At 31.6% G+C, this 14,974-nt stretch overlaps 1 pseudogene; it reads left to right on the top strand.

Annotated features, from left to right (window-relative positions):
- Nucleotides 1-283: 283 nt before the first annotated feature.
- LOC145939890 (uncharacterized) lies at nt 284-999 on the top strand (annotated as a pseudogene).
- Nucleotides 1,000-14,974: the final 13,975 nt, after the last annotated feature.

Genomic DNA, 14,974 nt, shown 5'->3' with positions numbered 1-14,974 from the left:
TTATATACAATCCTGATTTTGCTGTATATGAACAATTTGAAATTAAAGATCAAAATTATAATGTCAGGAAAATCTTTTTGTTTCCATACACTTGCCTCCTTGCACCACATCCTATTCTTGAAACTAATTTTAATTCCATTCCCATATACGTCTTCAAATACACACCTCTTGATTTATAAGTTTGGATTTTAAAATTATGTAAGCAATTTATATTTCAGCATTACTTATTTTTATTATATTATGCATATATATTTATATATATATGTTTCTTTTTATTTTGTAGATGTCATATTTGTATAAAGTCTGGTCTGTCAATAGAAAAAAAAGATATCACTCATAATTAATGAATCAGAAAATATGCAATCGAATCTTATTGTAAAAAGTAATATCAAACTTGGCATTGTTGGTTCTATTCTTGTTATGGAAAAAGATGGCACAATAGTTAATGATGTTCTAAAATTTTGTTCTGGTGAAACTTTCATGTTGCTACAGCCTGAAAAATCTTGGTCTATACAAAATGAAACTGAATCTAACATAGCAACTTCTGATACTGCTTCACTCACATCTAGTTTAAATGAAGAAATTTTTTCCAAGTTCCTCACCAAGTTCGCGATCCATTGCATCGCCAACAAATCAAATATCGAATAATAAAATACAATCGCATAATGAAACTTGAAAAAATTTTCGAATACCATGGAATCATTTAGAACCACCAGTGATTAAAGAACTAGAAAGTGGACGTCGCAGCAAATATGCAATAAATGCGGTTGTGAATTGTACAGTTTCAGAAATATACAAGAATATATACTATTTAAAGCGTTCAAGATAGCGGAAAAATTTGCCGATAAATACTCGCAAACTTTCAAAGATATGGATGAGGACGGCAAATGTTTTGGAGACGGATCTCATACAATATATTTAAAACTTCGAGACCGAAATTGTTATTTAAATAGACCACATATGAAAAGATGTATAAGCCAAAGTTTAAATATACTGTGACGTTGCCGTCACGACGCGCGTCCATTTCGCCGTAATCGCGGGGCAAGGGCTGAGCGGTCGCGCCACGCGAGAGAGAGTACGAGAGCCGTACCGATTTTTCCCGGAGAGACGGTTTGCGATAGCATATAATTTACAAATATTAATTCGCGTTTTATTTTTTATTTTTTTTTATATCGGATAGGAGCCTTATCAAGCGGACGTATTTTAATAACAAAAGAGAGGTAGCGACACAAAAAACGTTTGGCGACAATCTTGGCGGGCCACACAAAAACAGCCAGGAGCAACAATATTTGCCGAACGCCGGAATTCGGCCCATCCAAGGACGCAGCCGTTACCGCGCGGAACGCGCAGATCCTCGAGGCAAGACAGTAACGCACCCTGCGAGGGCGAGGAATTCACCCCGGATCACCGAGAGCAGGAATTATCACACTGCAGTCCGGCGGAGCCGGAAACTGATTTCGGTCACACCCATTGAGTCACACCCATTGAATCCCCGAGATTCAGGGACCAAAACGGCTAGCAGAAAAGTGATGTAATTCGCGATTACCCAATTTATAGCGAATTTGCGATAAGGGCGCTGTCGCCCTAAGTACGGCCTTGCGTAGGCCGCGCAGTAACGATAAGCCACGCGACGCGGTAATTGGGTGGGCGTCCGCGCACCCCCTTTCGCGCAGGATTGAGCCCCAATATCGACCTGGGGCGATAGCAAAGAAAATAGACGAGTATAGAAGCACGGATCCCGTACATAAACGGGTTCATGAAAATTAAGTACAAATCACACCATTAGATGGCGACACTCAACAATGTTTTGTGGGCACGTTATCAATAAAATCACTAGACTTTATATTTATAAATAAATAACATTTAATTAAGCAGAACGATATGTACAATACAACGCGTGCGTGCGTGTAAATTTGGGCTCAAATTCCTCAAACAGCAATTAGAGCATGCATTAATATGCGTGAACGTATAGAAAAAGTAATCTGAAGACGAGGGCAGGAACACACAATTTTGAATGAGAACATTCCTACATTTCCCTCTCTTAACCATACGCACGCACGCACGCACACATACATACACATACATACACACAGCAGAGAGAGGTTTGGAGTCATTAAATGGAAAAAATGTACGGGTAACTTTCATATGTAATAACGCCGCGAAAAAAAATCGTACGAACTTTGCTTTTTTTTAAATTTGTAGTAAAAAGTCCACATTTTACGATAGTTATGATAAGATTTGCGAAAAAAATTTATTCCACTCCGTGGAGTGCGTCAAAGTACGCAATTTTTTAGAGACAAAACACGTCCTTATTTTTGAAGTAGTAGCGTACGGGGGAGGAGGATAAATTAAAAATCTGACGAATGGTTTTTAAAAGAGACTTCAAGCTTGACAGTAAAAAAAATTTTCAAATCCGATCATTTTTAGCGGAGTTATGCTTATTTGAAATTATGCGAAATTTTGACTTAAAATACATATGTGTTAATTTTGTTGACGAGTGTATAAGACCAAAGGGAAAAATCTCAAAACAGAAAATTTCAATCAGGGGCGCAGCCAGGGTCCCCTTAATGCGCCATAGGGTTAACATGGAAAAATTTCAATCTGGCCTAAGAGGAAAAAAATAAAGTATACCCCGACAGGGGCTAACGTAAAACAAAAGGGAAAAATCGGAAAACCCAAAATTTTTATTCAGGGGCCCCTAATTCTGCCGTAGGGGTTTACACGGAAAACTTTACATGACGTAGGAAGATGAAATTTGGTGTTCTGCCAGGGGCTAGAGTAAAAGCAATGAAAAAAACCAAAGGGGAAAATCAGAAAACTCAGGGGCGCAGCTAGGGGCTCTTTAATATCCCATGAAAAAATAACGCCTGGCGTACTCAGGCTTTTCCCCTAGTAGCAAATAAAGCATATTAATTATATTAAAACAGAATACAAACAGTATCAATGATGTAAAACTTTAAATAATTTTTTATGTTTCCTCGGAGTTTTATATGCTGCAGAATTAATGATTCTTTTTCTATTATTTTTATCTCTATAATCACGCGAAATCCATTTTAGATTATAAAAAATGTGTACCCGAACAAAACAAGCTATAATATATTCGAGGTGATGATAACAATTACTATCAGTAACCCAAAAATCAAAATGGTTTTTAATCAGCATATCACTAATAGATTTACGGAGATGTGCTGCTATTCCTATTTTATGACTATGGATGCGTTCTGAACACACAACAGTTGAGCAACGTTACTAGATTTTATATATTATATGGCGATATAATATAGATTAATCTGGTAACGTCGCTCAACTGTGTGTGTTCTGAACGCACCCTATGTAATTTAAATTCTTCATTAAAAATTTTATATGCGGATGTTATTACAGAATAAAACTCATCAGATGGTGCTTGAAGATTGCCAAATTCACTTTCATTACTATTACGATAGGCTTTCCAAAATATTAATAATTAATTGATAACTTCCAGTTTTTTATTATCTTTTATTAAAGAAGCAAGACATAAGGAACAATTAAATTTAATTAAACATTTATGTACCAAGTAACCACTCACATATCTAAAAGAGCAATCTTCTAAAGTTGTAATAGAAAAAATATTATTTTCGATAGAAATGCTGTCTTGCAAGTTTACATTTGCCGATTCAAATCTTATTGTATCTTCGCTATCAACCCACATTTCAATATCTTTATTAACAGATGTTAATCTAACCATCTTGACATTCAAAATTTGGAGTAGCCAATAACAATGAATCTGTGTCATCTACTTCACAATTAGTGCCTACAGGAGGTTTCATTAGATTAGCTGTCATAGCATATTGTAAATTTCTACGAAACTCCATTGCAGATGGATTATCATTTCGTCCGGAACGATTTCGAAGGATAGCAAAAAGATTTTCTAAAGGATCTTGATTTAAGTGACATGTAATAAGATATAATTAATTTTTTTTATAGATTCCCGCATAGATTCCCAAAACATTAATATACTCTTAATGATTAATCCCGCAAAGCAAGGAAGTGAATTACCCGAAACTGTATGCCATTCATTTAACCACGAATACGATTCTTTTAAAAAACTTTCAATTTGTGGCTGCTTCTCAGATAATGCACATTTATAAGGATTCGAATCATACGCTCGACGGCTATTTAAACAATCAAAAAGCTCATTCATCTTTTTATAAAATTCGCTGTTGCCTCACAAGCAGGATGTTTTAAATCACCTGTAATTTTACTGTATAGTTAATGCGGCCGAGACTGTTGCGCTAAAAATTTGCGTAGCTAAACTAACAGACATACGTTCAAAATTATTTGGATTTACATGACGATTAGTTAATTTAGGTGCTGCTCTACATATATTATTTCGCTCAATTTCTCGAATAACATTCCACGCGTATAACATTCCACGAAATAATTTTACCTTTAATAATGAAATCTTGTTTTAAAAGATTGTTCCGAATACTTTTAATAAGATGAGGTACATCATAATTAAAAAATATTTTATAGCCTTCTAATTCGAAATATGGGTGTTCTTCTGAAATATTTAAATACCCAATAGCTTTTTGATTTGTTGATCCTTGGTCACATACCATACTTTTCAATATAAGTCCTGTTTTTAATATTGACTCTATTATTTTATAATAGTTAAAATAATACTTAAATCGCGTCCATGAACATTTCCATGTAAAGTAAAACAAGCTATAGGTTGTTTCCACGAACTTTTTAAACCTCGAAGCAGAAAACAAAGAGCATATTTTGCAAAATTATTCGTTCTACCAAGACCTCCCAAATCTTGATATCCTTCTACAAAATATCTCTTGAGTTATATTGAAGAATAGCTTTTATACTCATTTCGTCCCACATTAAAACGCATTACTTTTCAAAATTACTCATATTTTCAGCCATCATAGTTATTTTATGCATTATTTGTGGATTTATACTGGATTTGAGCTGAAGGTCATTAATCCATTCACGAATTAATGTTATGCAAGGTAATGCGAATTTTGTTTATTTCTCAAGAAAATATAAGTTTTAAGAGATGTATAATATAAGGATTAAGCAAATTCTTTTTTATTCTGCATCCATTTTCATTTTTTAAGATGATTTATTTCATTTTTACAAATAATAATTGATCTTGATTTAAATATTTAGCAATATAATGCAAAACGTCATTATAGATATTTTTTGTTATGGTTAATGGCATTAATTTTTCTAATTTTTCGATTTTTAAAAATTAATTGCCGACGTAAATTTCTTATTTGATTATTGAGATGTTTCTCTGTAACTGTAGGAATTGTAAATCTCCTTACACAATGAGTTGTAATATTTTTCGGAGTTAATAATACATTTTCTTTTGTAATTACATTTTCAGACGTTGCTAAAGATTTATTTTGATTAAAAGAATCTGATGTCTGTAGTATTAATTTCTCTATTTCATCTCCAAAATTATCAATCTCCGAATTAACATTATTATTTTCATTTACATCAATTGGTACTGCTGTACTTATAAGCATCATCTTACCAGATGTAAAAGTGTTTTTATCTCTTGGTAAAAAATGAATTGAGCAAATACGTTTTTCTATAAGTTGCTTTGTACTTAACTCAGCAAAATTATCATTCCCAGAACGCATTATCCACTCTAATTGACTATAGATGTAGGAAGAAATAAGAAATATATGTCAAAAAAGTATAATGAAAGGATCAATATTGAAAATAATCGACCAAACTAGCACAAATTTTTTATACTTTATTAAAAGTTACGACGTTTCGACCATATGGTTGTGGTCCTTTTCAAGTATACACTAAAATAATACAATTGAAAATTAAACTTATAAATCTAAACGGTTTAAAGATAGTAATATGCATAGAATAAATTGGATATAAAAAGAGTACATACGTTATAAATGTGAATCTTAGACAAGCATGTTCAAATAAAAGATTCGCTCACACATGTTGTCAATATTAAAGGCGAGAACGTTAAGTCAGTAAGAAACTTTGTCAATAACTAACAATATTAGAAAACTTATTACACGACCTTTATTATTTTATCATAAATATTATTTAAGCTCTCAGTGTCCTTTTGAAGATTAATTGTATTCTTAAATTTTTTGATGTAGAACATTTCCGCAATTTCTCTTTTACGCATATGTTTCTCATTATGTAATATATTGAGTTTAGTCCAATCAAATTCATGTCCATAATTTATTTTGTGTTTACTTATAACAGAGTGATTTGTTTCATGTAATTTAATATTTTTAAAATGTTCGTTCGTACGAGTCCTTAAATGTCTTTTAGTTTGTCCAATATATGATGCATTACAATCTAATTTGTATACCACATTCGTTCGGTCATCTTTATGTAAATTGTCTTTGCCGCGTTTTATTAACATATTTAGTTTTTTATTAATTTTATAAACGACGTTCAAACCAACTCCACGTAAAACTCGACATAAATCTTGACTCGTATCTTTAACATATGGGAATGACAGAAAGGACGTCCTATCGAATTTCCCTTGGTTCAAATCTATATCGTTATTGTGATTGCGATTTTTTAAAAAATTAATTCTTTTTTGTATGTGTCGTTTAATAATGTGTTTGGGGAAACAATTGTTAAGTAAAATATCGTATACTAAATCAATATTACTATGGTGGAATCTATTAAAAGGACCACAACCATATGGTCGAAACGTCGTAACTTTTAATAAAGTGTAAAAAATTTGTGCTAGTTTGGTCGATTATTTTCAATATTGATCCTTTGATTAATTTACTAGCGATATTTAAAGAATTTATTGTTTGAATTTACTCCTGGACCTAATTATGGAGCTTAGTCGGATAGATAATTTTTTCCAACTGGTATCAAAACGGTTTGACGACAACAGTACAATCCTGTTGAAATCATGGATAGGCTGCAAGAAGAAGATGTGCACATCTAGACAACAATTAACCTTTTTAATCCGGTGCAGAAGATACGATTTGATCCCTGCACATATAAAGAATCTAAAAATTAACATTTCGTTTCATAGCAACCATATTAAACGTAAGCTTGACAATTTCATAGTTGCTAATCAATTCAAACTGTTAAATTTTGAGATCGAAGATCTAAATATTAATTTAAACTACTTACATAAAAAAATTAAAAACATTGAGGTTAAACTCCGGGATAGCTTACCACAGGAATTATTGACTAGTTTTTTCGAATTAAATAAACATAGAATTACATCATTTGATCACAACCAAAAAAACAACGCAATCAAGAAAATCAACAATTTAAAACTAAAACACAACAGTATTATAAACCCTTTTTTAAATATTGATAATTCAAAGTGGTTAGTAAATATTAGTGGTAAAAAAATTTCTGACAGTGTTTCTGACCTTTTAAGCTTAGGAGACAACTTTGCATTACCTATACAACAAGAACATAAAAATGATCGCGTTAATTATGTACTAGATGTTGTTAAGAACTTTGAATTGAAGTGTACGAGTATTCCTACAGATCTAATTGAAACAACTAGAATTAATGTCGCTAATACTCTCCAAAAATTCTTACGGGAAAATAAACATGTCAATTATTTAGACAGATATATCCTCAATGCTGCGTCTTTGTCTAAAAGATATTTATATGAAAATAAAGATATTCTTGTCACTAGAGCAGATAAAGGTCAGACTACGGTCATTATGGACAAAAAAGACTATTATGAAAAGATGGAATTAATATTGAATGATGTATCGACGTATAAAAAGTTAAAGAAAGACCCGATAAAACGAATAACGAACAAAATAAACTCACTAGTTAAATCTTGGCGCAATAATGGCTTGATTGATGATAGGACTTACAAACATTTAAATTGTACCAATGGCAATATGCCACGTAGTTACGGTCTCCCGAAGGTTCACAAAACTGGTATGCCATTGAGAATTATAGTATCGTCACTTGGTAGTCCGTTATACAATGTTTCTGGTTATCTTCACAAAATATTACATAACTCAATCAAAAAACCAAAATCACATGTCAAAGATGGTTGGTCCTTTGTCAAAAATATTAAGGATACTTCTATGAATGATAATGATATAATGATATCGTTAGATGTTAGTGCGTTATTTACAAACGTTCCCAAAGAATTAGTGTTAAATGCTATTAAAAAAACGTTGGGACGATATTACTAAGAACACAGATTTCAGTTTAACTCAGTTCCTATACGCAATAGAATTAGTCTTAGATTCAACCAGTTTTATTTTCAATGGTCAGTTTTTTGAACAAATTTTCGGCACACCAATGGGTTCCCCCCTATCACCTATCCTCGCTGATATGGTAATGGATGATCTTGAGACACAATGTTTAGAGTCGTTAAGTTTCATGGTACCTATATATTATAGATATGTAGACGATATATTCGCCATTGTACCGCGTAAAAAATTGAGTGAGATATTAGCGACTTTCAATAATTACCACCAACGCCTGAAGTTCACGTATGAAATCGAGGTTGATTCATCCATCAGTTTTCTAAATACAACGATCACTCGCGTGGATAATATACTTATTACTAATTGGTACAGGAAACCTACTTCGTCTGGAAGATATATTAACTTTTTCTCCAACCATCCTCTAAAATATAAGATCAATACTATTTATAATCTTGTAGATCATGCAATTTTATTATCACATGATAGATTCCACCATAGTAATATTGATTTAGTATACGATATTTTACTTAACAATTGTTTCCCCAAACACATTATTAAACGACACATACAAAAAAGAATTAATTTTTTAAAAAATCGCAATCACAATAACGATATAGATTTGAACCAAGGGAAATTCGATAGGACATCCTTTCTGTCACTCCCATATGTTAAAGATACGAGTCAAGATTTATGTCGAGTTTTACGTGGAGTTGGTTTGAACGTCGTTTATAAAATTAATAAAAAACTAAATATGTTAATAAAACGCGGCAAAGACAATTTACATAAAGATGACCGAACGAATGTGGTATACAAATTAGATTGTAATGCATCATATATTGGACAAACTAAAAGACATTTAAGGACTCGTACGAACGAACATTTTAAAAATATTAAATTACATGAAACAAATCACTCTGTTATAAGTAAACACAAAATAAATTATGGACATGAATTTGATTGGACTAAACTCAATATATTACATAATGAGAAACATGTGCGTAAAAGAGAAATTGCGGAAATGTTCTACATCAAAAAATTTAAGAATACAATTAATCTTCAAAAGGACACTGAGAGCTTAAATAATATTTATGATAAAATAATAAAGGTCGTGTAATAAGTTTTCTAATATTGTTAGTTATTGACAAGGTTTCTTACTGACTTAACGTTCTCGCCTTTAATATTGACAACATGTGTGAGCGAATCTTTTATTTGAACATGCTTGTCTAAGATTCACATTTATAACGTATGTACTCTTTTTATATCCAACTTATTCTATGCATATTACTATCTTTAAACCGTTTAGATTTATAAGTTTAATTTTCAATTGTATTATTTTAGTGTATACTTGAAAAGGACCACAACCATATGGTCGAAACGTCGTAACTTTTAATAAAGTGTAAAAAATTTGTGGTAGTTTGGTCGATTATTTTCAATATTGATCCTTTGATTAATTTACTAGCGATATTTAAAGAATTTATTGTATAATTTAAAGTTAATATTTATAAAAAATGTTTTATATTTCATAAGACATTCTTATTTATTGCGAATTAAGAATTTAAAATATGCGTTAAAAAATTGAGTTTATATATAGAATGCTTTGCTGATATATATGGGGCATTCGCCAAATCAACGATTTTTTTCCCCGACCATTTTTTATTTGCTTCATTTTTTTTATGTTTTTGTATCCATTGAAAGTAGCTTCTATGAATTTTTTTAGATTTTTATCTTTATCGATTTCCAAGTTACACATTTAAAAAAAATTGATTTTAACAATTTTCGAAAATTTTAAATATTTATAACTTAAAGAAAAATAAAAATATTGTCATTGATAAGGTGGTCATTTTTTTTGACTTTGAATGTACTTTTCGAAAAAAATATTTAAATAATTTTTAAAAAAATGTAATAATGTTTTAATCAATTTTAACCAAAATTATATTTTTTTATAAATTGAGTATTACATAGGCTATAGGAGCACGTACGCGGATTTCGGTGCGTTGATTCCAACAAAAATTAAGTTTTCGTTGGAATTAAATAATGGTGCACGGGGCACGAATATTGCTTGATACACTGCCAAGACTTTTTTCAGAATAATCTCTACTAGAGGGGATCAGAGGGGATAATCGGAATTAAAAATCTCTAGTAGAGATTATTCCGAAAAAAGTCTTGGCAGTGTACCAAACAATATTCGTGCCCCGTGCACAATTATTTGATTCCAACGAAAACTTAATTTTCGTTGGAATCAACTCACCGGAATCCGCGTACGTGCTTCTATAGCCTATATAATACTCAATTTATATTTAATATAGAAGGAACCTTTAAAAATTCTTAATGTTTAGTTTACGCCGGCTGAAAAAAGACGTTCACAAATAGTTATTCAAAGGCGAAGGAGAGAAGTATTGTTTCGAAGGGTCTGAATAGCTTAGAGGTAAGAGCAGTCGCTCGGCAAGTGAAAGACTCGGGTTCGATTCCCGATTCAGCGACTTTCGGACCAATATTTTTCTCGCCTATATTTCTGTAGGGGAGTCAGAGGGGATAATTGGAATTAAAAATCTCTAGTAGAGATTATTCCGAAAAAAGTCTTGGCAGTGTACCAAGCAATATTCGTGCCCCGTGCACAATTATTTGATTCCAACGAAAACTTAATTTTCGTTGGAATCAACGCACCGAAATCCGCGTACATGCTCCTATAGCCTATGTAATACTCAATTTATATTTAATATAGAAGGAGCCTTTAAAAATTCTTGATGTTTATATTTTTTTCCTCAATGAGACCCCTTCGATTTTTTTCAAGAAAATGTATATTATTCTAGACTTAAAAACAAAATTTTTGAGCTACTGGCGAAGAGGGGATTCAAATATTTTAGATTTTTTAAAACTATTTTTCGAAATTTTTTTCAATTTTTTTTCAAAAATCGCACTTTTTGGTGTTTTACACCACTCTGATTTAAAAAATAAGTATTTACAAAATTAATAGGCATTCATTTCGAAGTATTAAAGGGTTAAGAAAAACGAAAATTCCAATATGATAGAAAATAAAAAAATATTGGAATTTTCTTTTTTCCTGACCCTTAAAACCCTTATAACTTTAAAATAAGTGCCCGTTAATTTTGTAAAGACTTATTTTTTAAATTAGAGTTGTGTAAAACATCAAAAAATGCGATTTTTGAAAAAAAAATTGAAAAAAAATCGAAAAATAGTCTTAAAAAGTCGAAAATATTTGAATCCTCTTTTCGCCAGTAGCTCAAAAATTTTTTATCTTTTTTTTTACCTTTTTTAAAAAAGGTAAGTTTTTTTTATGGATATCACTATTATGAGTGCTTTGAGCTATCAAAAATGTATATATTATTTATAATTTTTTAATTTACATTTTATTTATTATATATTATTAGCTTTTATTCACTTCCTTATTTTATGTCAATAATTATAAACTTATGAAGAAATAGTATGATAGAAGCGTAACAAGAAAGGTTGTTATAAAAGAAAATCACATATATATGTTATCGCATATCATATGTATATAGTATAGTATTGCAAACTGTAGATTTAAAAGAAATAACAGGATTTTACACTACTATACTATACTACATACATGTAATATGCAATACTACATATTATATGTGATAAATTATATTTCTTTTATAATAATAATTTTTCTGTTACGTACCATGCTCTTATAATAATTACTTTCTTATTGCGCTACCATCTTCCTAATTCTTCTTCATAAGTATGTTATTGTTGATATAAAATAAAAACTTGAATCTCTATCAAAAATGCATATTATTTAACTTTCCTCTTTACGTTATTTATTATATTATTAGCTTTTATTCAATTCCTTATTTTATATCAACAATTATATACTTGTGAAGAAATAGTAGGATGGTAGCATGACAAGAAAGCAATTTATATTTCTTTTATATCTATCACTCTATTATTTCTTCATAAGTACATGTACATATAGTTGTTGATATAAAATAAGAAAATGAATGAAAGCTAATAATATAATAAATAATATAAAGAGAATAGCTTATAGCATTTGTAATTGTGCTATGAATTATCAAATTCTTACTGACCTTTTTTACGTTATTTTTTATTTAGTATTGTAAGACTCGGCACTCGCTCATTGGTATATGCGCATGCGTGCAAGGGCGCTCGTCAGTAGCGCGCGCCAACCTTACGGAAGTAACCTCGCGCCGGGCATGTCGGATATTACTACGCGCGGCCGTGATTGGTTGTCCCGATCACGTGAGCACGAGAGATGATGAAGAAGGCGGATGTTCGAGTCAGTCTTTGTACAAGAGTCATACAGCACAGACGTGCTTTCTAAATACACGTCTTCCATTTTAGCACGTGTTTCTTTTGTTATCCCCACGTTCAGAGCGAGCTTCTCCACATTCTCCCTTTCAGATCCTGACCATCCTCTAAAAATATCCCTTCTTTACAGTATTAATTTTTATTCACGTTTAACTTTTGTATTATACACAATTATTTTTTTTATACATAATTACAAGTTTCTTTTACTTTCTTTCAATCAATTGATTAATGAATTAATCAAACATAATAATGAATTAACCTACATTAAAACTAAACCTATGTGTCAAAACTAATAACCTAATGACATCATTCATGGAGCGACATCAACGCTGTCTTGCAATGAATGTTCGAACTGGACATTTTCTGGTACATGCGTATTGAGAAGGTCGATGGCGACCAAAACTTGAATCAATTTTTTATAAAAACAAACTTTACATTATAATATCTCCGTTTATAAAGCACATAGAGAAAAAATAAAGGCACTTTTATTATATAATTTGAACTCAATCTATCGATGGAACGTAGTAAGAACTCGATCGCTTCAGCCGTTATTGCGTATCTGAAATATATGATACTCTCATCAACTGTCCGACTCGCGTATAGATACACGGCATGCCTCGCGGTCGCTACGCAAAGCTACGCTTATTAAACTTGGCGCGAGACATTACCGTGTATGTGTATTTGTGTTCTGATATACGTATACAAAGAACCACAATAATTATAGTAACTTTTAATTATTATACATTTATTAAATTATTAAGGCTCTTTGGTCCTTGCCGCGATCATGTTGGATTATGACGTCAGAACCGAGAAAATACACGCTGAAAATTTTTGCGTGCCATTTTTTGATAAAAAGATATTGTGTTTCAACACAATATCTTTAGATTGTTTTAGCACACTTTTAAAATTGTCCGAAAATTATTTTTTTCCCTTGACAGTCAATCAATTACCGTAAAATAATTGAAACATCAGACGTTGTCTTGCGGAATGACAACGTATGTGCAAAGACCAGACGAACTGAGCTTCATGTTACAGTCATTTACAGCTGTTAATTGGTTATGAAGGGAAAAGGATAGTTTTCGGACTATTTTAAAAGTATGCTGAAGCCATCTAAAGTTGTATTTCATCAAAATATCTTTTTATCTAAAAATGGCACGCAAAAATTTTCAGCGTGTATTTTCTCGCTTCTGACGTCATAATTCAACATGGTCGCGGCGAGGAACAAGGAGCCTTAAGATTCTACATATAAAATAAATAAAATAAATATTTAACATTATTTTAAATTAAACAAAAATTTAAACAGTAAACAATAAACAACAAATCTAATAACATTAAAGTTATAACATTAAACTTATAACATTAAAGTTAACTTTTTTAATAACATTTAACAATAAATTTGAATAAAATAGTAATAACTTCTTTCTTCTTTTCCACAATTTTTTTTTTATTAAATTCTTTTATTTAGATTCTATTCTGTTTATTTAGATTGCGTTCTGTTTATTTAAATTCCATTATTACATATTTTTTTATTCTGCAAACACAAACATATATATTTTTCCATATTTAAAATATGTATTCCGTAAATATCTATTATATTAATATATTATATAATATTTTCATTCTATTTAAATGTCTATTTTTATTATAGTTGATTTATAAAATAGAAAACAAAAATAAATTTTCATTTACTAGTAAATTTTCATTTACTGTATGTATCTATGTATATATTTATTCTTCCCCTTGGGGATTGAAGGCGCTTTTTCGAGGAGCGTGCCCGAACCTCTCACACAAATTTACAATCGCCGGTGGCAACGCTTTTTACATTGTCCTTAATTCTATACTTAACTTATCAACTTAACTAACTTATCTTCCTAACTTATAAACTACCCTAACTAAACCATCGAGAGAGAGAGCTCTGCCTCCTGACTACCGCCTCGCTTCGACTTCCAGTTCCAACACACATTCTCTTCATTCACCAATCATCCTTCCACCCTTCCATCCTCCTCCTCTACCCTTCTTCCTCCCCTTCCCCTCTTCCTTCCCTTTTCTCCTCAAGCTCCCTCATCCACCATTCCCCTTTCCCCCCTTGTTCTAAAATCTCCCTCATTTTCTCCCACCAGTTTCCTATCCCATCCCCCCATACATTCCCCCAACACATGCTCCCACTTCTCTTCTCCTCCCCCACATATCCTACACACCTTCTTTTCTTCTTCTTCCCAGTATCTCGCTCCTCTCATCTCATTGTTCAGCCTAAACCTGGTCACGCTTCTCCATCTACTTTTCCCCCATCCTTTCCTTAAGTACCTTGGCACTCCCTCTTCCTTTATCTCCTTATACCATCTATTATAACTCGACTCCCTAATCTTTTCCCATCTCTCCTCCCTTTGCAATTCCTTATCTCTTTGCTCCCACCCTTCATACACCTCCTCTTCTCTCCCTCTCCTTTCCTCCATCTCCCTCACTCCTTTTCCCCTGCT

The sequence above is a fragment of the Prenolepis imparis genome, unplaced genomic scaffold, assembly GCF_030444845.1.
Source record: "Prenolepis imparis isolate NDT839.2.m4 unplaced genomic scaffold, iyPreImpa1.0 SCAF_8, whole genome shotgun sequence".
Taxonomy (NCBI): Eukaryota; Metazoa; Arthropoda; class Insecta; order Hymenoptera; family Formicidae; genus Prenolepis; species Prenolepis imparis.
This window is presented reverse-complemented; position numbering and strand designations above follow the sequence as displayed.